We start from the raw sequence: 21,416 nt of genomic DNA, 5'->3' as shown, positions 1-21,416 counted from the left end.
TACACTTCAATCCCTGTGGTGCCCACCAGTTGCAGAAGGTCTCAAGCATACCAGTGGACACCGTGTGCTCCTTCTCCAGGGCATCCTGGGCATAGACAAGACCGCGGAAGAGAGGCAGGCAGCCTGAGCGTTCGCCCCAAGGGCTGCGCCAACCTGAACCTGTAGATGGCCACCTTGGCCAGGCCCAGGAGCAGACCCTCAGGGAGGTCCTCCGACTTGCCCCCCTCCACACTGGGTGGCCAAAGCGTGGGGGCAGAAGTGGAGCCAGAAATTGAGGAGTCGCCCTTATGCAATTTGGTCATGTGCAACAGAAGTGCAGAAGCAGAACGTTCCCCCTCAAGCTCCCCTGGCACCGTGACCTGCAGCCACACTAATCCGATCACAGAAACATTAAGATCCCTCCAGAATAAAACAGTAAACAAAACACACAAAAAATCAATGATCAAAGGCGCCAAACAAAGCCAGTCATGCAACAATAAGGACATTAACATAATGAGAAAAATCGACACTGAAGCAGTGATCAAAGTCACTTCCGAACAAAAGGAGCAGCCACAAGAAAAATGTGGCATTGAAAACTGAAAACACAGCAGCCAAGCGTGTGACAATGAATCATATGTCCCATGCCATAAAAAGCTGTCAGGTACATCAAAAAAAAATCCACATCACCCTTCCTTCCCCACTTCAATTTAGTAAATCCTGTAAAGGCTTTCTCCAGCCTGATTGTGTCAGTTAGAACGAAGGGTCCCATCTGAAATGCCAATCTATCTTTCCCTTTCAAACACTGACTCACCCGTTCGGTTTCTCCAGCACTTCCCATGCACTTTTATTTCAGATTTACAGCTATTTTCTTATCACAGATGAATATCTCCCTTTTATCAATTTACAACTCCCAATAATGCAGTAAGGAACATGCAAGTCCACACCAAACTCACCGCCTGAATTTTACTCTGTGTTGCTACATAACTCAAATATAACTTATGGACAATCCTCAGGTGTACATTTAATAAAAACATTTGAATATCATTTAAATGTAATATATCAGTTTTAAAATTTTAATCTTTGTTTAACAACAACAACTTGTATTTATATAGCGCCTTTTACATAGTAAAATGTCCCAAGGTGCTGCACAGGAGTATTTTAAGACAAAAAATTTGTCACCGAGCCACATAAGGAGAAATTAGGGCAGGTGACCAAAAGCTTGGTCAAAGAGGTAGGTTTAAAGGAGCGTCTTGAAGGAGGAAAGAGAGGTAGCGAGGCAGAGAGGTTTAGGCTGGGAATTCCAGAGCTTAGGGTCTAGGCAACAGAAAGCACGGCCACCAATGGTTGAGCGATTATAATCAAGGATGCTCAAGAGGGCAGAATTAGAGGAGTGCAGATATCTTGGGGGGTTGTGGGGCTGAAGGAGATTACAGAGATAGGGAGGGGCGAGGCCATGAAGGGATTTGAAAACAAGGATGAGAATTTTGAAATTGAGGCATTGCTTAACCGGGAGCCAATGTAGGTCAGCGAGCACAGGGGTGATGGGTGAACGGGACTTGGTGCGAGTTAGGACACGGGCCGCCATCTGGATGCCCTCAAGTTTACATAGAGTAGAATGTGGGAGACCAGCCAAGAGTGCGTTGGAATAGTCAAGTCTAGAGGTAACAAAGACATGGATGAGGGTTTCAGCAGCGGATGAGCTGAGGCAAAGGCGGAGGCGGGCGATGTTATGGAGATGGAAATAGGCGTTCTTAGTTATGCTGTGGATATGTGATCGGAAGCTCATTTCAGGGTCAAATATGACAGGTTGCGAACAGTGTGGTTCCGTCTCAAACAGATGTTAGGGAGAGGGATAGAGTCAGTGGCTAGGGAACGGAGTTTGTGGCGGGGACTGAAAACAATGGCTTCGGTCTTCCCAATGTTTAATTGGAGAAAATGTTTGAAAAAAGAGATTAAATAAAGAAGTGGTTGGAAATGTCCTTTTCTATGATCGAGAGCATAACATAAGAACATAAGAAGTAGGAGCAGGAGTAGGCCATTCGGCCCTTCGAGCCTGCTCCGCCATTCAATATGATCATGGCTGATCTTCTACCTTATCTCCACTTTCCTGCACTATCCCCATATCCCTTAATATTCAAAAATCTATCGATTAAAATCAGGGATGCTTGAGAGGCCAGAATTGGAGGAGCACAGATATCTCGGAAGAGTTGTAGGGCTGGAGGAGGTTACAGAGATAGGGAGCGGCGAGGCCATGGAGGGATTTGAAAACAAGGAGGAGAATTTTGAAATCAAGACATTGCTTAACCGGGAGCCAATGTAGGGCAGCGAGCACAGGGGTGACGGGTGGACGGGACTTGGTGTGAGTTAGGACACAGGCAGCTGAGTTTTGGATGAGCTCAAGTTTACGGAGGGTGGAAAATGGGAGGCCAGCCAGGAGTGGTTAGGAATAGTCAAGTCTAGAGGTAGCAAAGGTATGGATGAGAGTTTCAGCAGCAGATGAGCTGAGGCAGGGGTGGAGTTGGGCAACGTTACTGAGGTGGAAGTAGGCAGTCTTCGTGATGGCGCGGATATGTTTTCGGAAGCTTATCTCGGGTTCAAATACAACAACAAGGTTGCGAACAGTCTGGTTCAGCCTCAGACAGTTGCCAGGGAGAGGGATGGAGTTGGTGGCTAGAAAATGGAATTTGTGGCGGGGACCGAAAACAATGGCTTCGATCGTCCCAATATTTAGTTGGAGGAAATTTCTGCTCATCCAGTACTGGATATCGGACAAGCAGTCTGACAATTTAGAGTCAAAACAATCATTGGTGCCGCAGATTGTGTTTGGATATTTTATATGGCAGTGTCCGTTCTCCCAAGTTCTCAAGGTTCCTCACCACAGCTCCATGCTCTAGCAACGCCTCCACTGTACGACGTACGGCAGCTGTTGGCTCAGTCAGGAGATGTACTTGAAATAAGAGTAGAGAGGACACAGGAAATGGCAAGGTTGACGGGGTGACAACAAACAAGGAGGGTTTATCTGGAGCGAGAGGCTTAGGGCAGACACGAGGTCAGTGAATTTGGAGGAGAGTGAGTAAGGAAAGCTGAGATGAAGATTGAAGTCACCAGGGATGAGGAGTTGCTCAGTGCAGAGGCTGATGGAGGAAGGAGGAAGGCTCTCTCAGTGAAAAACTTAGGGTGAAGCTTGGGGACGGTAGACAACAAGGATTTTACAGGAGGCGAGACAGGGGTGGAACAAAGTGAGATGTTGAAAAGGAGGAGGGGGGGGGGGCGGAGACCAAGGTGTAACTTGGTGATGAAGGCCACATCGTCACCGCAGTGATTGGGGCAGGACAGGTGGTGGAAAGCACAGCCAGGTAGGGAAGCTTTAGTAAGGGGCAAGGTGTCGCCATCTATGAGCCAAGTTTCAGTCAAAGCCAGGAGCTTCACTGGGGTTATCCACAATAAAGTCGTGGATGGTAAGGGCCTTGTTCATCAAGTGGTTTAATGGTAATTTCATAAGAGGCAGAGTGTAGCTGTGTTGAAGGGCGGGGAGGGGGGGGGTGTTGGGGGATGATTCAAGCCTGGGATGGCAGCAGGGGAATAGGAAGGCAGACGAGTAGTGATGGGTTGGGGAAGAGATGGGAGGGAGGGCAAAGTCCACAAGAATGGAGAAATGAAAAGTGGCATAATTGGGTGATAGGAAGGGAAGGAGACAGGACAGAAAGGCTCGAGAGGGGGCAAGAGGAAAAAGAAAGGAAGGTAGAAGTAATGTGTTCAGGTCCTGAGAGACAGCCAAAATACACTCATGAATCGATCAGGCATTCATTGTTTTGTATTTGATGCCTCACTCCAATTTCCTTTCCTAACTATTCCTCCTCTGAAGGCGATGACTCATCCCGGGATGCAGTTCCATGGCTGCCCATGCTATTCACTACCTTGCCCAACATCTACACTCGCATTCTTCCAGCATCGATCAGTGGACAGCAAACAACAGCAAAAACCCAGATGTTTTATTACGCCTTTCTGGAGACACTGTGGCCAAATGTAGCTGAGACGAACCAGTTCAGCACACAACCGGGATTCAACCTGGGGCCTTTCTAGTTTGCATGACTTAGTGCCACATAACATTATATATTTTTATCCACTGAGCCGCCAGGTACCCCAGGTACGTGCATCAGATTCTAAATCAATACTTTACCATTTTTATTAAATCCGTGGCATAACTAAGACCGCCTATTTCCACCTCTGTAACATCGCCTGTCTCCACCCTTGCCTCAGCTCCTCTGCTGCTGAAACCCTCAACCATGCCTTTGTTACCTCTAGACTTGACTATTCCAACGCACTCCCAGCTGGCCTCCCATGCCCTAACTCGGACCAAATCCTTCACCCCTGTGCTCACTGACCTACATTGGCTCCCAGGTAAGCAATGCCTCGATTTCAAAATTCTCATCCTTGTTTTCAAATCCCTCCGTGGCCTCGCCCCTCCCTATCTCTGTAATCTCCTCCAGCCCCTTCCACCCACCCCCCACCCCGAGATATCGGCGCTCCTTTAATTCTGCCCTCTTGAACATCCCTGATTATAATCACTCAACCATTGGCAGTCGTGCCTTCTGTTGCCTAGGCCCTAAGCTCTGGAATTCCCTGCCTAAACCTCTCCGCCTCTCTACCTCTCTTTCCTCCTTTAGGACGCTCCTTAAAACCTACCTCTTTGACCAAGCTTTTGGTCACCTGCCCTAATTTCTCCTTATGTGGCTCCGTGTCACATTTTTGTCTTATAATACTCCAGTGAAGCGCTTTGGAACGTTTTACTACGTTAAAGGTGTTATATAAATACAAGTTGTTATTGTTGTAAATTTAACAACATTTTTTGTCTTAAGAGTAAGTTCTGTGCTTACAAAATCAGAACTCTTTTCATGTGATGCAGACTGGGCAATGTTTGTTCTAGACAAAGCAGCCCCATTACTTCAGACAATCTCAGCTCCATTCCAAGATTCAGAACTCTAGCGTGCACCATTGTAGCCGTTCCAGCAGGTATTTTCAGACACGAATGTGTTCTAAGCTGCCATACAGAAAAAGCAGGCCTGCAGGTTAGCTTCCAGCTCAGTGATTCTTGTTAATCCCTTAAAAAAGGCTGCAGTAGCCATCAAAATAGACTCCCACGTGCTCGAGAAAGCCTAGATTATCTAACATGCCTCATCTTCAGTTTTCACTTCACTTTGGTTATTAACAATGCCAGAGCTCAGAGATTCCATGGGCTGCATTGTGCCAGGTTGAGCTCACTGGTGGTGCCCTGACCCTCCGTCACCCCCCCACCACCGGAGTTTGTGGGGTCACCAGGAGGGTACTCGATTTGCACAAGGCAGGTGGGTGCATGTGCCACTTTGGACACACTTCGGCCCCTGCCCTGCCCAATGCACCTGGAATCCCGGATGCCTGCCTCCCTCCCAACCCTGATCGGCCCCTGAGCAAGGGGGAGTCAATCAAGAAGTTTTTAAAAACATATTTATTTATATTAAAATGTCCTCTTCGGGTGTCCAGGCCACTTGCCAGGCCTCGACGTCACCTGGCTGGTGTAGCTCATGGGCACCCTTGTGAAGGCCAGTATGCCTCACCGCACTTGGTGTACCAACCAGGTTTGCTTTCATTGTCAGAAGTAGGAATTCCTAGCATAGGCAGTCCCTGCACCCGTCTCCATCCCAGCCTGTCGTCATTTGCCTTGAGAAGGATGGACAGAATTTCCGTCATTTAACAAGGCTCTTCAGAAATTCGCAGAAATGGTGGCAACCTAATGGAGTTGGGTCTTTCCCCCCCTTCTTATGGGGATTCCTCGGGAGTCCTGCCACAGCTTCAGCGGAGACTGGTAGAAGCCTGAAGGAATTTCAGGGCCAAGAAGAATGCAAGAAGAGGAAAAGGGCATCCGGCCTATTGAGTAAACCATTCACATTGGACTTCGGAGTGCCTAACGTCAGCAAAACTGGATATCTGCACAGGCCGTGCACAAATGGGCAGCATGAGAAAATAACATTGTATTTTGTCAGGGGAAAAAAAAATCAGGATTCCTGCCACTGTTTGCAGGAATATTGGGGGTGAAATTGTACAGCGCAGGCCTGCACGAACTAGGCATAGGGAACAAGGCCAGTACCAGAACTGGTAGGCCCAAGGCCCAATCGATATTGGGCCTCAGGCATCATTTAAATTAGACCGTTGAGCTGTGGGCACCTGCTGCCCGTCCTCAGGCAGCTTGTGGGCGAAGCCGATGTAACTTTCAGGCCGCTGCATCCCCGGCAGCTGCCCTCAGGGAGGTCCTGGGAGGGGCTGGGGGAACGATCGGGATGGGGCCAAGCGGTGGCCGGCAACAGTCCTCAAGAAAGCACTCCAGCTCCTCCTGGCTCCACATTCAGGCAAGTACTTAAGGACAAAAATAAAATACTGCAGATGCTGGAAATCTGAAATAAGAACAGAAAATGCTGGAAAAACTCAGCAGGTCAGACAGCATCTGTGAAGCGAGAAACAGAGTTAATGTTTCAGGTCGATGACCTTTCGTCAGAGTTAAATCTGTTTCTCTCTTCACAGATGCTGCCTGACCCGCTGAGCATCTCCAGCATTTTCTGTTCTTATTTAAGTATTTAAGGACCATTGGTTAGGCCACATGTAGACTCGGTAATCCTAAACACAACCGGCCTGGTGCCAGCTGCATTCAGGGCAACTCAATTTCAGGAAGGGGTCCTGAAACAGGCATCAGGCTCCCTGTTAGCATACGCAAAGACCCAATGCCTGTATCAGGCACAGGCCCTGGACAGCTACACTTCAATCTTTAGCAATATGGCGGGCGGCGCACTTTTGAGCAAAATGCGCATGCACATGCTGTCCACCGTATTGGACGCTTAGGAGCCCATTTTACACCTGTAAAACAGGTGTGACGTCAATGGATATTTATGCCATTGGGAGGAATTTTAACCCCCAAAAAACAGGTGGGTTGGGCTCGGGTGGGAGGTGAAAGAGTTAAAAACTGAATCCCAACCCCAACACGGCCACTTCCAGTTTTTGACGGGGTGGGGGGTTGTGGGGCGGGCAGCCAACCCACTTCCAGGAGATGGATCACCTATTTAAATATTATAATGAGGCTGGCATGCCTCATGGTGATCCACCATTTCAAATTTAACTCTGGCTGGCCGGTTTTCCCAGGCTTTGGGGAGCCCACCAGCTAAAGGGAAGTGAAGACTGCTGGATCCAGGAGGTAAGTGCCTTTCCACTTACCTGCTGGATCCAGTGACCCTGCCTCACCCACCCCCGCAATCGGAACAACCCCGATCCTTCCGATCTCCTACAAGTCCTCCGATCCCCCCAACCTCACCAACCACCCCACCCTCACAAGGCCTCTGACCTCCCCCCCCAGCGTCCAATATCCCCCCACGAGGCCTCTGATCTTCCGCCGACCACCCCCCGCGAGGCCTCCGATCCCGCCTCCGGCCCCCGAACGCGTTCCCAACCTTCCAGCTCCAGATCACCTTCCCAGCCTCCCCCCTCCGGCGACCACCCACTCACCCCCCTCCCGATCCTCCTCTGGCCCCGATCCTCCTCTGGCCCCCAACCACTCCCCCACCCCCGATCCCTTCCTCCCTCCTCTCTGCAGCCTAGTGCAGTAGGTCTACCCCCCATCCAGCCAGCCTCCCCATCTGGCTGGCTGTGGGCGGGAAACACAGCTTCTAAATGCTAAGCAGGGCCTGTGGGAAACCCGTTCTCCTGGGTTTCCCAACCGCTTTCTAGCACCCCCCCCCACTCCCCCCCACACCACCCCACTCCAGATTAAAATTCCGGCCATTGTTTCTGCCTAGTCCACAACTGTCTGTGTGGAGTTTGCACATTCTCCCCATGTTTGTGTGGGTTTCCTCCGGGTGCTCCGGTTTCCTCCCACAGTCCAAAGATGTGCGGGTTAGGTTGATTGGCCATGATAAAAATTGGCCCTTAGTGTTAGGGGGGGATTAAATACGTGGGGTTACGGGGATAGGGTTTGGGTGGGATGGCTGTCGGTGTAGGGACCAGGTGCTAGGGTTTGGATGATCAGCCATGATCTCGTTGAATGGCGGAGCAGGCTCGAAGGGCCGAATGGTCTACTCCTGCTCCTATCTTCTATGTTTCTATGTATGTAACACATATACAAGCCAAGACCAAGATTGAACAGAACCAGCAAGCCCAGACTAAGACTGAATAACAAGTACGACGTTAAGGTCAGATTGACACTCAAATAGCAAATCAAACAAGTCCAGGCCAAGACTTAATACAAAACTTCACACCTCATAACACGGTTACAATGTTCTAAAATTGGCTTTAATTTTCATCAATCGGCTTGCAGCCAAGCCTCCTCTGTAGCCCTGGCTGGAAGCCACAAGTTATCACACGGATTGTACAAAAAGTTAATGGGACATGGGACACAAGTCATCAAGAGGTGACTGCAATAAGAAGCACATCCACCTTTATTAATATTCTAAAGTTTAATTTACACACATCTCTAAGTTGTGCTGAGGCTGCACCTCACCAAGGAAGCCATTGAGGAATTATGCCATCTCCTAGAACCGGGCCTGTAATTGAGGAGCAGCATCAACACCATGCTGCAAGAATAACAATGGTCCCATTACGCTATATAAATACAAGTTGTTGTTATTGTTGAACAACCATGTTGACTGATGATTACTAGGTTGTTGTATCCTTTTTGTTAGACTCCTTGAAGGCAATGGCAGAAGACTTGATGAGATCAGTTGTCAGTCTACAGAGCAAAGAACTCTTTCAACATAAAATCACCCAACCGTGTGCAATATTATCCTGCAGTGACAAGTACCTTGACACATCATGTACCTGAAGTATCCTCCATTTTGTAGCTGACTCTATGAGGTCAGAATCGCAAAATAACTCAACATGGCCCGTGGCAAAGCTACACCAAGTGAGGATCACTCTCTGCATGAAGAACAACTCCTGGATATCAGCCCTAAAGTTACCTTTTACTAGTTTGAACCCCTGTCCCCTTGTCTTGCTCCCACTGTTCATTTTAAAGTAGTATTCCAGATTAATGATTTTTATGCCATTAGTATCTTAAATACCTCAACAAGATGACCTATCAGACGACTCTTTTCAAGGTTGAAAATCGAAGTCGCTCCAATCTTTCCTCATATCTTAGACTCCTGACACCAGAGATCAGCCATGTGGATCTTCTCTGCACTGCCTCCAACGCTTGAATGTCTCCCTTGTTTCTTGGGAACCGGATCTGGACATAGTACTGAAAGGTGTTAGTTGACCAGAACACAAGTACAGTTTGATCACTACTTCTGCCGACTTATATTCTACTGTTCTGGCTTGGGAATTTAACATTGTATGGGCTATATTGGTTGCTGCTCTCCATTGGGTGGATATGTTGAGTGTTGAGTCTACCAAGACTCCTATGTCTCTTTCAACCACATCTATAGCTATTTCAGCACCTTTCACATTATCACCCATTTATTGTTCCTATGTGCAATAATTTACACTTGTCTACATTAAATTTCATCTGTCACTGTTCTGCCCCCTGACATATCTTGTTCAACTCAATGGGTCATATTTTCCGATCGGAGGCTTCCCGCGTGCGGAAGCCTCCGATCTGGAAAAAATCTACGGACTTATCTGAGGGCTCCCGAGGTCCAGACACTTCCGCTCCTGGGCCTCTCCAACTCGAAATGCACAGGGCCCACGTATCCCAGAAGCGCATGTGGTTCACAAGTGTCCCTGGGATCATGTGGGCCATGGGGAGCCAATAGAAGAAGGGAATCTCCCTTCATACATTTGACAGAGAAACAGATAAACCTGTCAAATATATGAATGGAGATCACCCCAAAAACATAATAAAACTTTAAATAAATTTTAAAAATTCACCTTTTTAAAATTAGTTGAAATTACAATAAATTAAATATTTTAAACAAAAATTTAATTTTTTGAAAAAAATAATTAAAGTTTTTTACGGGGCTAAAAATAAACTTACCTTTTTAAAAGTATTTTTAAATGATAAATGAGTGGAGAAATTTTATTTTTTTACTTTTTTCAACTCTTATCCTGGTAAAAGCAGGCCGTACTCCTGTTTTTATCAGGCGGAAGATTTTTCAGGGTTTTCTGTGGGCGGAGGTTCTCCAGAAGGCGGAACTATCCGCCCGCAGAGGCCCTTCTCCAGGGCAGGCATCCGATCTGTCGAGCATTCTTGACAGATTGGAAATGCCGGTTTTCAGCGCATACATTGTGCATGCCTGAAACCGGCATTTCCGATGTCCCTACGGGTGTGTACACAGTGCGCGCACACCCGTAGGGATCGGAATATCCGGCCCATTATGTAATTTCTGAGCTGCCTCCTCCAATCCCACTGCCCCTCCTACTTTGGCATCATCAGTAAATTTAACCAATTTGCATTGAGTTTCTGAATCCAAGTCATTGATGTAAATTAGAAATAGTAGTGACCCCCAACACTGAGGGGAACCCACTCGATACATCCCCCCCCTTGACATTACCACTTTAACTAGTACCCATTGTTCTCTACCCTTCAGACAATTTCTTATCCATACCCAGGCTTTGCCCAGAATCCTCACAGCTTTAAGCTTAATTAGTAACCTTTTGTGTGGAACTGTTTTTTTTTAATCAAGTTTTGTTTTGGAAGTCTAAGTAAATAATGTCGTAGGGATTATCACAGTTGATTTGGATTATCACTTCCTCAGAGAAATCATGGAGATGGGTTAGGCAGGATCTTTCTTCCTCCTCCTTTAAGACCCTATCTAAAATCTACCAATTTGGCCAAACTTTTATTCACTCTTCCTAATATTTCCTTCCTTTGCTCAGTGTCAGTTTTTGTCTCATTGCGCTTCTGTGATATACAAATGCAAGTTGTTGTTATTAGTAAAGACATGTGACTGATGTTTACTAGGTTGTTGTTGTACAGATAATCTTCAAGTTTACTCCTGACAAATGATTGTTATTTTACACAGAATTGAGGAAGGACTAATCAGTCTGTAGTCGCCTGGGTTACTTACCCGCTGAGATATCTGCGCTCCTCTAATTCTGCCCTCTTGAAGATCCCTGATTATAATTACTCCACCTTTGGTGGCAGTGTCTTCTGTTACCTAAGCTCTGGAATTCCCTGCCTAAACCTGTCCGCCTCGCTACCTCTCTCCTCCTTTAAGACGCTCCTTAAAACCTACCTCTTTGACCAAGCTTTTGGTCATCTGCCCTAATTTATCCTTATGTGGATCGGTGTCAAATTTTTTGTCTTAATATACTCCTGTGCAGCGCCTTGGGACGTTTCACTACGTTAAAGGCGCTATATAAATACAAGTTGTTGTTATCCTTTTTGAGTATGGGTAACACATTAGCTTGTTTCCAATGTACTGGTGCCTCCCAGAGTCTATTGATACCCTCATAGTAACTGTCAGTGCCTCACAAATCTCCTTGCTAGTCTCGCTCAACACTGCGATAAATACCATCTGAACAAGGGATTTATTTGTTTTAAGCCATTTTAGCTCATTTAGAACTTCAATCTCATTTATGTTGGAAGTACTGAATTTTGCCTTGGTACTCTTTTCTGGGGGAAGGGCATATTGTTCATATCTTTCCTTGTGAATACTTAGAGGAAGTAAAACCCCAGTGGCGCTCTCAATGACAACTCCTGTAGGGGCATGTGCCTCATTACAAAGCCCCTCTGCTGCCTTTCCTGGCAGGCTAATTACCTATGAAAGCAGGGGGTAATATTTATCACCCACAAGTTATCCGTTGACATGATTTTATTGCCTGAAGAGATCAGGGAGAGTTGAATTTCAAAGTATGAATTCATCATGACAACTCCTTGCATTGATGTATCGGATCCTTTGCATGTTGTCACACACAATCTGTACATTCAGGGAGTGCAAGCCCTTCCTGTCGAAAAAGATTTCTGAGATTTCTGGCTGGGGAGTCTAGAACCAGGGGTCACAGCCTCAGAATAAGGGGTCGGCCATTTAGGACTGAGAGGAGGAGAAATTTCTTCACTCAGAGGGTGGTGAATCTTTGGAATTCTCTACCCCAGAGGGCTGTGGAGGCTCAGTCATTGAGTATTGATAGATTGTTGAATATTAAGGGAATCAAGGGATATGGGGATAGTGTAGGAAAGTGGAGATGAGGTAGAAGATCAGTCATGATCTTACTGAATGGCGGAGCAGGCTCGAAGGGCCAAATGGCCTACTCCTGCTCCTATTTCTTATGTTCTTATGGGAGGGTTTTCTGTAGAAGCTTGTAAAGTAACACGTGTTTGCACCCTGAACCTTGGGAAAGCCAACTACACCATACAACTGGATGGCCCATCTCACTGCTATCTTGTTGTGATACCAAAGGTAATGAATTCACCGGCTCTCCTGTAAAGTGCACCAACCACCTGACAGATTATAGCCTGTACTTCATCCTGGCTGGTATCATGTAGATCAGTGTCTGCCTGAAACAAGCCAGTGCTGTAAAAGTTAACTGCAGACATCACCTTCAGGGCCGCAGAAAGGGCAGAAGACCATGACTACAGGTGCTCATACAATAGGTGGCAGTGTTACTCCATTGCCTCTTTGATGAAGCACGTTCTTATACACATCTCCTCACTAAGGTTCTCATATGACCTGTATATTCTATCTGGTGGGGCCCATCCTCCTTAAATGCTGCCCGACTCTCCTTTGTTCCATCCTGTGCTGCTCCCCCTCCCCCATGACAATGTTATACAAGGGTATGCCCATAGAGAATGCCATAACTGCTCCTGAGAAACCCTCACCATGGCTAGGCCTGGGGGAGTGGGGAAGTGAAAGTCTCCAAGTGGTCTCACAATCAGAAGCTAGTCCAGGTCTGAGTGGACAGAATACCAAAAAATTGCTTCAAAGAGTGTTTTCCAGCTGCCTAAATCACTACTGAAAATCTTAACACTCTTCAGGCTCACAAACTCCTACTTGCGCCTGTCTCAGCTGACCCTTGCAGCAACTATGCCTTATCATTCTCATTCTAACTTACCCAAGTGATTTGCAAGCATAACAGCAGGAAAGAAAGACGTGCATTTATATAGCGCCTTTCACGACCTCAGGATGTCCTTAATGCCAATGAAGTACGTTTGAAGCACACAAGGTCCCATAAACAACAATGAGATAATGACCAGATAATCGGTTTTAATGATGTTGCTTGAGGGATAAATATTGGCCAGGGCACCGGGGATAACTCCCCTGCTCTTCTTCAAAATAGTGCCGCGGGATCTTTTACATCCACCTGAGAGAGCAGACGGGGCCTCGGTTTAACGTTTCGTCTGAATGATGGGACCTCAGACAGTGCAGCTCTCCCTCAGTACTCGCACTGGAGTGTCAGTCTACATTTTGTGCTCATGTATCTGGAGTGGGACTTGAACCCATGACCTTCTGTCTCAGAGGCGAGAGTGCCAGCTCTGAGCCAATGCTGGCACTCGCAGCTGCAGCGCCACTGGCCCTCGTTATAATATATTCAAATGAGCTCACTCGAGACTCTGGGCTGGATCACAGGAAGGGCCAGGGAGCACAACGGAATACAGGAAGGTCGAACTTACGGCAGAAAACTGGTGCAAACAGCACTCACCCCATTTTCGTGCCAAAAAAAACTACTTGCCCCGACTATACATTAAAGGACACCAAAAAGACACGGAATTGAAGCCACAAGATTAGCATTAAAATGTGCAAAACAAAAATCAAGCTCCTGAAAAGTGGTTTATGCTACACAATTATACTGTAAAAACTCAGAGAGACAGCAGCATACAACCCAACCTCGAGAACTCTCAATACTCAGCCTGGGTTATGTGCCAAGGCTTACTATAACCACAGCACAAAAATCAGGCTTAAGGAGCAGAACCCACAGTCTAAAGAGTTCCCATACAACAGCATTTTTTGCCAACAGAATTTATATGGAATGGATCTGTGCCTAAACAAATTGGCCTAGAAATTCATTAAGGCACTGCCAGCTTTGCGCCCAGTTAACGCCTAAAGAGTGATTTTGCGCCAAAAATGAGTTTGCGCAGATATTCAGTGCAGCGGTATTGGCGGCGGTAGCTGTTAGCGCTGCGCCGGCACCGATGACGTCATCGGTGTGCGCAGTGCCCCGGTACCGCCCCGAAACCGGCCCGATCCCCATATTTAGTTGCGGCCGCCTCCTCCGAAGCGGCCGCAAACAGCGACCAGAAAACGGGGCCGTGCTGAATCCTTAGTGGGGCGCTTTAAAGGGGAAGGTGCGGCCGGCCGCTTTTTCGGCGGCCGCCTGCCTGCACCTCCTTCCCCGGCCTCCTCCACCCCCCTCCCCGCGGCATTGCCGGCTGGTTTGCGGGAGCCCGGCACTTCTCCGTTGTGCCGGGCTCTTTTGCCGGCACTCGCGATCGGGGCTCCGGCTGTTGCAGGCACCTCCCCCTTAAGAGAAGGAGGAGGCCTGCAGTACCGCAGCCTGCCGCTCCGCAGCGGCTGGCGCAGCGGCGCCAAGAGCGCTGATATTCAATGTCAGCGCCCCAAGCGGAGGCGGGCACACCCTGGTATAGTGCCCGGTTCCGAATTGGGGCGCTAACAATGAATACCTGACGATTGCTATAGGCTTCCCGCCCAGCGCTAACTTCTGGGCGCTAGCCAGCTGGCGGGGCCATAGTGAATTTCTAGGCCATTCTGTCTTTAAATAATGCTCCTTTAACAGGATTGTCGTTGATAGGTGTGTGCTAGGGTCTTGCTTAAGTAAGGATTCAAAAACATCCTCTAAAGCCATCAAAAGATGCACATGGCTGGAACATCAAGAATTAGTTTTTGCAATTGTCTACATTAACTTACATTTAATACCACACCTTTAAATAAAGTACATAACGGGGATGAGAACTGCCGTGAAGCAGACGAGGATAGACTGGACAGATTACAAACAGTTTCTGAGTCTATAACATTCTTTGAATAAGCTACCAGAATTTGTTTCAGGAAGACTTCTTTATTCAAAAAATTAAACAACATTGCTCCAAAATTGACAATTCTTTGGAGGGGAAATAAAGCTTTTTCTTAACTATCCTGCTCTAGGCAGTACCCTGTTGGAGTGTGGCTGACTCTTCTATATCAGAGCTGAATGCCAATATTTCGCAAAAGGTTTGAAAGTGGGTAGTGGGTTACGGTACATCTTTGGAAGTGAAATATCCATTTTCCTGCCACCTGTTAGCAAGTTGCTATCAGAGGCTCCTGTTCACCAGGCATTTATAGAGCCAATAAAATCCTGTCGGCCAAAATGTTTTTACAAATTCCACACAGTATCGTTGCAGAAAGATATCAGATGTGGAAAACCACGGGAGCTATTTTCAGATGGGTGGCATTGGTGCCACACAAATTATTAAATGGCCTCATCTGTCCTTCAAGTGTGGGGGGCTCGCACAAGCAGCAATAGCTTATCCAGCATGTGAGGTGTATGATGTTAAAAGGTGCAGGTCAGCGATAAACAACTGCTTGCTCATAACCTCATGAGTTTAAACATGATCAATGATAAGGGCCAAATTACCAGCTCCTAAACAATTTCACTTTCTCAAACATCTCCCCACAAAAATTCACAACACCAAGGGATACCAAAAATCCCAGCTCATCCTTCACTACTGTGCCAGATGCCTTTTCTTTCCCTGCCTGCTGGAAGTATTCCTTAATTCGAACAGGAAACCACTCATAAACAGCTGACAAGAAAATAAAATATTTGAATAGGTTCCGTTACTGCCAGGACTGGAATATATTTGCAATGAAGATGGTTAGAGTGTCAGCTGTGGCTCAGTGGGTAGCACCCTTGCCTTTGGATCAAAAGGTTGTGGGTTCAAGTCCCACTCCAGATGCTTGAGCACAAAAATCTAGGCCGACACTCCAGTGCAGTGCTGAGGGAGTGCTGCACTGTTGGAGGTACCGTCTTTCAGATGAGATGTTAAACCGATGAGTCTGCCCTCTCAGGTGGACATAAAAGATCCCATGGCACTATTTCAAAGAAGAGCAGGGGTGTTACCCCTGGTGTCCTGGCCAATATTTATCCCTCACTCAACATCATTAAAATGGATTATCTGGTCATTATCACATTGCTGTTTGAGGGGGCTTGCTATGTGCAAATTGGCACAGTTGACAGCACTTCATTGGCTGTAAAGCGTTTTGGGACGTCCAGTGGTTGTGAAAGCTGCTATATAAATGCAAGTCATTATTTTCTTAGAGCAAATAAAAAAAATGCCCTTCCCCTTTAAGAAAATTGAAAATATTTTTATAGCATCAGTATAAATAAAAGCCCACACACACTAGGCACATCCCTTGTCTTTAGTTTAGCACATCAGTGTCAAAAATAAGGGGAATATTTCCACTGGGTGGCATATGGGGATGGGGGATTTTATATGGACTAAACCATTTAAAATCCCTTTAGGTAAACACTCGCAGGACAAAGTTACCAGAAGGCTTTTTCTAAGCTTCCAGCACTGCAAAAAGTTCACTTCAGTCCCTGGCAACCACAGCTCAATGGAGTGATGTCACTGGCATGTCAGTAATGAATAGCAGTGAGGAATAGTTTGAAATCTGCTGTTACTGCAACAGAGCCTAATAAAAACTCAGCTTCCCTGTGTGGGCTTAAACAATAGCACATGACAAATTTGGAAGCGTTAGTGACAGTGGTGCCACAAACCTAAGATTCTAGACACTGATTAGGCTGCAGTACCCTAAGCCCTTGTATCAGAATGGCAGCTACATTAGCTAACTGGCTGGGCATCTGTAGAGGACAAAACGCTCCAAATTGACAAGTAAAATCTTACAGAAGCACACTGACAGCCAAGACTAAAAATTCTAAAGCTCTGCAAGGAAAACGTCTATACATTTTTATACACAGAATCATACAGCACAGAAGGAGGCTATTCGGCCCATCATGCCTGTGCCACCTCTTTGAAAGAGCTTTGAAATTCCCTTTTGAAAGTTACTATTGAATCTGCCTCCACCACCCTTTCAGACAGTACATTCCAGAGCAGAACAGCTCCCCTCTGGTTCTTTTGCCAATTATCTTAAATCTGTAAATCTTGGATCTATAAGTTCTCACTTTAAAACATCAGATCAGAAGTAGCTTACCTTACTGGAACACTGGGTCTACCTCCACAGCGTTCGCTCACTGCTGGCCTGTTGCTATCCCTAAAATTTCCCGCACACCACCTGCTTTGCCAGCATTGTACACACAATGAGACATGGCAGATAATCACGAATGACAAAGTGAGTGATTAGGATCTGGAATGCAGAGGGTGGTGCAGGCAGATTCAATCATGGCCTTCAAAAGAGAATTGGGTAAGTACCTGATGGAGAAAAAATTTGCAGGGCTACGGGGAAAGGGTGGGGGAGTGGGACCACCACTAAATATAAGAAAAGAGTATATACAAATTATATGAATGTATATTTATATACACTCAGGGATATATCTGTTTATACACTGTATGGATAGATCTGTATTTTTGTGTACAACCATGAATGTTTTTCGATGCTTTGGCAACATAAGATGTACCTTGTCATGCCAATAAAGCGATTTGAATTGAATTGAATTGAATTGACTAGCTGAAGTGCTCTTGCAGAAAGCCGGCACGGGCTCGACGGGCCGAATGGCCTCCTTCTGTGCTGTAACCGTTCGATGATTCTAAAGGGGTAGAAAGCAAAGGCTGGAAAACTGTCTGTGGGGTGCATGCCATCATTCCCACCTCCTGCCTCAGGGGAATCACTTCCAACAACTATCTGCCACAATCACATCCCAGTCAAAAATTTTTTTACTGTAAAATATCTGATTGTGCAAGGAGATAAACCAATTAAATGTAGGAACAAGCTTAACACTTAAAAGGGGCACTGTCTTCACTAAAAACGTTCAACAAACTCATTTTTGCTCGAGAGAAAACAACCAGATGAGACATGCATCGTTTTTTTTCCACAATGCCATCACACGCAAGTGGCACAGTGATGTGCTTTACATGATTGTGATGGATGTCTGTAAAGAACTGAAGAGGTTGCTTATAGAGTCATAGAGTCATAGAGTTTTACAGCACAGAAAGAGGCCCTTCGGCCCATCGTGTCTGCGCCGCCCATCCATCCCTGTCCAGTCTAATCCCATTTTCCAGTATTTGGTCCATAGCCTTGTATGCAATGGCATTTCAAGTGCTCATCCAAATGCTTCTTGAATGTTGTGAGGGTTCCTGCCTCTACCACCCTTTCAGGCAGTGAGTTCCACATTCCAACCACCCTCTGGGTGAAGAAGTTCCTCCTCAAATCCCCTCTAAATCTCCTGCCCCTTACCCTGAATCTATGCCCCCTTGTTATTGACCCCCCTACTAAGGGGAAAAGTTCCTCTTTATCTACCCTATCTATGCCCCTCATCATTTTGTACACCTCAATCAGGTCCCCCCTCAGCCTTCTTTGCTCCAAGGAAAACAACCCCAGCCTGTCCAGCCTCTCTTCATAGCTGAGGCGCTCCATCCCAGGTAACATCCTGGTGAATCTTCTCTGCACCCTCTCCAAAGCAATCACATCCTTCCTATAGTGAGGTGACCAGAACTGCACACAGTACTCCAGCTGTGGCCTCACCAGCGTTTTGTACAGCTCCATCATAACCTCCCTGCTCTTATATTCTATGCCTCGGCTAATGAAGGCAAGTATCCCATATGCCTTTTTAACCACCTTATCTACCTGTTCCGCTGCCTTCAGGGATCTATGTACATGTACACCAAGGTCCCTCTGACCCTCTGTACTTCCTAGGGTCCTACCACTCATTGTGTATTCCCTTGCCTTATTTGTCCGTCCAAAATGCATCACCTCGCACTTTTCAGGGTTAAATTCCATTTGCCACTTTTCCGTCCATCTCACCAACCCGTTTATATCGTCCTGTAGCCTGAGGCTTTCCTCCTCGCAATTTACCACCCCACCAATTTTCGTGTCATCTGCGAACTTACTGATCATACCTTTTACATTCTCATCCAAATCATTTATGTAGATCACAAACAACAAGGGACCCAGCACCGATCCCTGAGGTACCCCACTGGACACAGGCTTCCAGTCACAAAAGCAACCTTCGACCATCACCCTCTGCCTCCTGCCACTCAGCCAGTTTAGGATCCAACGCGCCAAGGCACCCTGGATCCCATGGGCTCTTACCTTCTTGACCAGTCTCCTATGCGGGACTTTGTCAAAAGTTTTACTTAAGTCCATGTAAACCACATCCACAGCATTTCCCTCATCCACCCCCGTAGTCACCCCCTCGAAAAATTCAATCAGATTTGTCAGACATGATTTACCCTTGACAAAGCCATGCTGACTATCCCCGATTAATCCTTGCCTCTCCAAGTGGAGACTAATTTTGTCCCTCAGAATTTTTTCCAATAATTTCCCTACCACAGATGTTAGGCTCACTGGCCTGTAATTCCCTGGTTTATCCCTGCTACCCTTCTTGAATAATGGTACTATGTTAGCTGTTCTCCAGTCCTCTGGTACATCCCCTGTGGCCAGAGAGGTTCTGAAAATTTGTGTCAGAGCCCCTGCAATCTCCTCCTTTGCCTCCCACAGCAGCCTGGGATACATCTCGTCCGGGCCTGGGGATTTATCCACTTTTTGGCCTGCTAAAACCGCTAGCACCTCCTCCCTCTCGATGCTAATATGTTCAAGTATGTCACAGTCCCCTTGCCCGATTTCTATGTCTGCATCGTCTTTCTCCATAGTGAACACAGATGCAAAAAATTCATTTAAAACCCCGCCTACCTCATCTGGCTCTACACACAGATTGCCACTTTGGTCCCTAATGGGCCCTACCCTTTCCCTGGTTATCCTCTTGCCCTTAATATACTTATAAAACATCTTAGGATTTTCCTTTATTTTGCTCGCCAGTGTTATTTCATGGCCCCTCCTCGCCCTCCTAATTTCTTTTTTAAGTACACCCCTGCACTTTTTATACTCCTCTAGGGCTTATGTAGACAGTGCCCCTTTAAGAACTGAGATTGAAAGCCCCATGCATTTGTGCATAGTATTAATAAAGTTTAGTACACAGTAATTAATCAGTAAACATTTATTGAAGCTGCTAATATGAAAACAATGCTAGTTTGGAAATTGCAAATACCTCCTGCAGATGCCTGAAAGCAGATGGAGAATGTGAATCCATCCAGAGAATACTCTGTGCAACTCATTCTGTTCCAACCATTCCTCTCAGTGCTGTTTCTACATTTTCCCTTCTTTTGGTAGTACGATATCTATACTCCCCTCCCCACCCTACACATGCAGAAAAACATTCCGTTTTCTATTGCTTCTGTAGTTAACCAGAAAAAATGGTGGTTGGGGGGGAGGGGGGAGCAATAACTACATTAGACATTTTTCACACATCTTGGTAAATACTGCAAAGTCATTCCAAGTAATACTGTGGTTAGATAAGAACAGCAAGCGGAAGATCTGCGCTTGTAGTTAAAAGGCTTATTGACAGTTACAAAACGCTGTAACTTTTCAGTTGCACTAATTGTTGCTGAAGTAATAAGTGACAAGAGAAAGAGCAGAATGCTGCTCTGAACACAGCAATTAAACAATTATTGGTGTTAAAAGTATGGTGCCTATGGTGAAGTATCTGGATTACTGCATGACAAACTATTAATATTCAGAGGAATTGGAGCACTGGTATCTGCTGCTATGATGTTCAGCATTGTAATTTTGCAATTTTTCTTTGACAACTTAACATTGATTAAACAGAAGCCTAATAAATTGTTCTTCTTTAATAAAAGAAGTAAAGTCCAGAAACCCTTATTGTGCACATCAGTCTAGTTTGATATATCTTGCATTTTAGCACACTGCTTGGCCACCACCAATACAACAAGCAACAAAGCAACAGGTCCAGAATGCGAGAACAGTAGTAAAAACCATCTCAAGCCACCTTATCTACCCATGAATCCCTTCAGCCTCATCATGCATGAGTCTCTCTCTTACCTTCCAGCTATAACCCATTTCACACTGAAGTGCTGCTGTGTGCCTCTGTCCAGGGGTGGCTGCTCTGCTCTTTACAGACGGTACGGTGCAGACTGAGCTGCAGCCATTGTACTGCAGTGAGTGAAAGTTCAGTGGCAGATTCAGCATGTGAAATACCAGGCTAACCTCAGATAAGCTGTGAAGCAGAGTTCCCTGGGCTGTGTCAGAACTTTGGAATGTCTGAGCTAACTCCACTTGCGAGGGGCTTTGAATAGTGATCTGCGCTGGGCTGCCTGGACCTTGTTCACATCTTATTCACTTCCAATGCTCTGCCAGCAGTCGCACACAAGGTGCCTTTTTACGCCCTGCTCCCCCTGTCCAGCGAAAAATGTATGCTATCTCAAGAAAACAATGCCTCGATTCAAGAGTTTCCTCAGAAGTACAACACTGCAACCTTTACTCCACACAGGGCTGCCAACCATTCTCTCCTGACAGAAAGGCTTT

General features: G+C 46.4%; 1 protein-coding gene across 1 annotated transcript in view; it reads right to left on the bottom strand.

Annotated features, from left to right (window-relative positions):
* The window catches only part of plce1 (phospholipase C, epsilon 1), an 819,762-nt gene extending 798,555 nt beyond the window's left edge, over positions 1-21,207 (bottom strand). Inside the window, exon 1 of the mRNA XM_085994810.1 lies at positions 20,934-21,207. The gene's annotated coding sequence lies outside the window, so the exon portion shown is untranslated. The remainder of the gene's footprint in view (positions 1-20,933) is intronic.
* Positions 21,208-21,416: the final 209 nt, after the last annotated feature.

This window comes from Somniosus microcephalus, chromosome 8 (assembly GCF_052327205.1).
Source record: "Somniosus microcephalus isolate GS21.2 chromosome 8, FLI_Smic_1.0, whole genome shotgun sequence".
Classification (NCBI taxonomy): Eukaryota; Metazoa; Chordata; class Chondrichthyes; order Squaliformes; family Somniosidae; genus Somniosus; species Somniosus microcephalus.
Note: the sequence above shows the minus strand (reverse complement) of the source record. Positions and strands in the feature narration are given on the sequence as shown.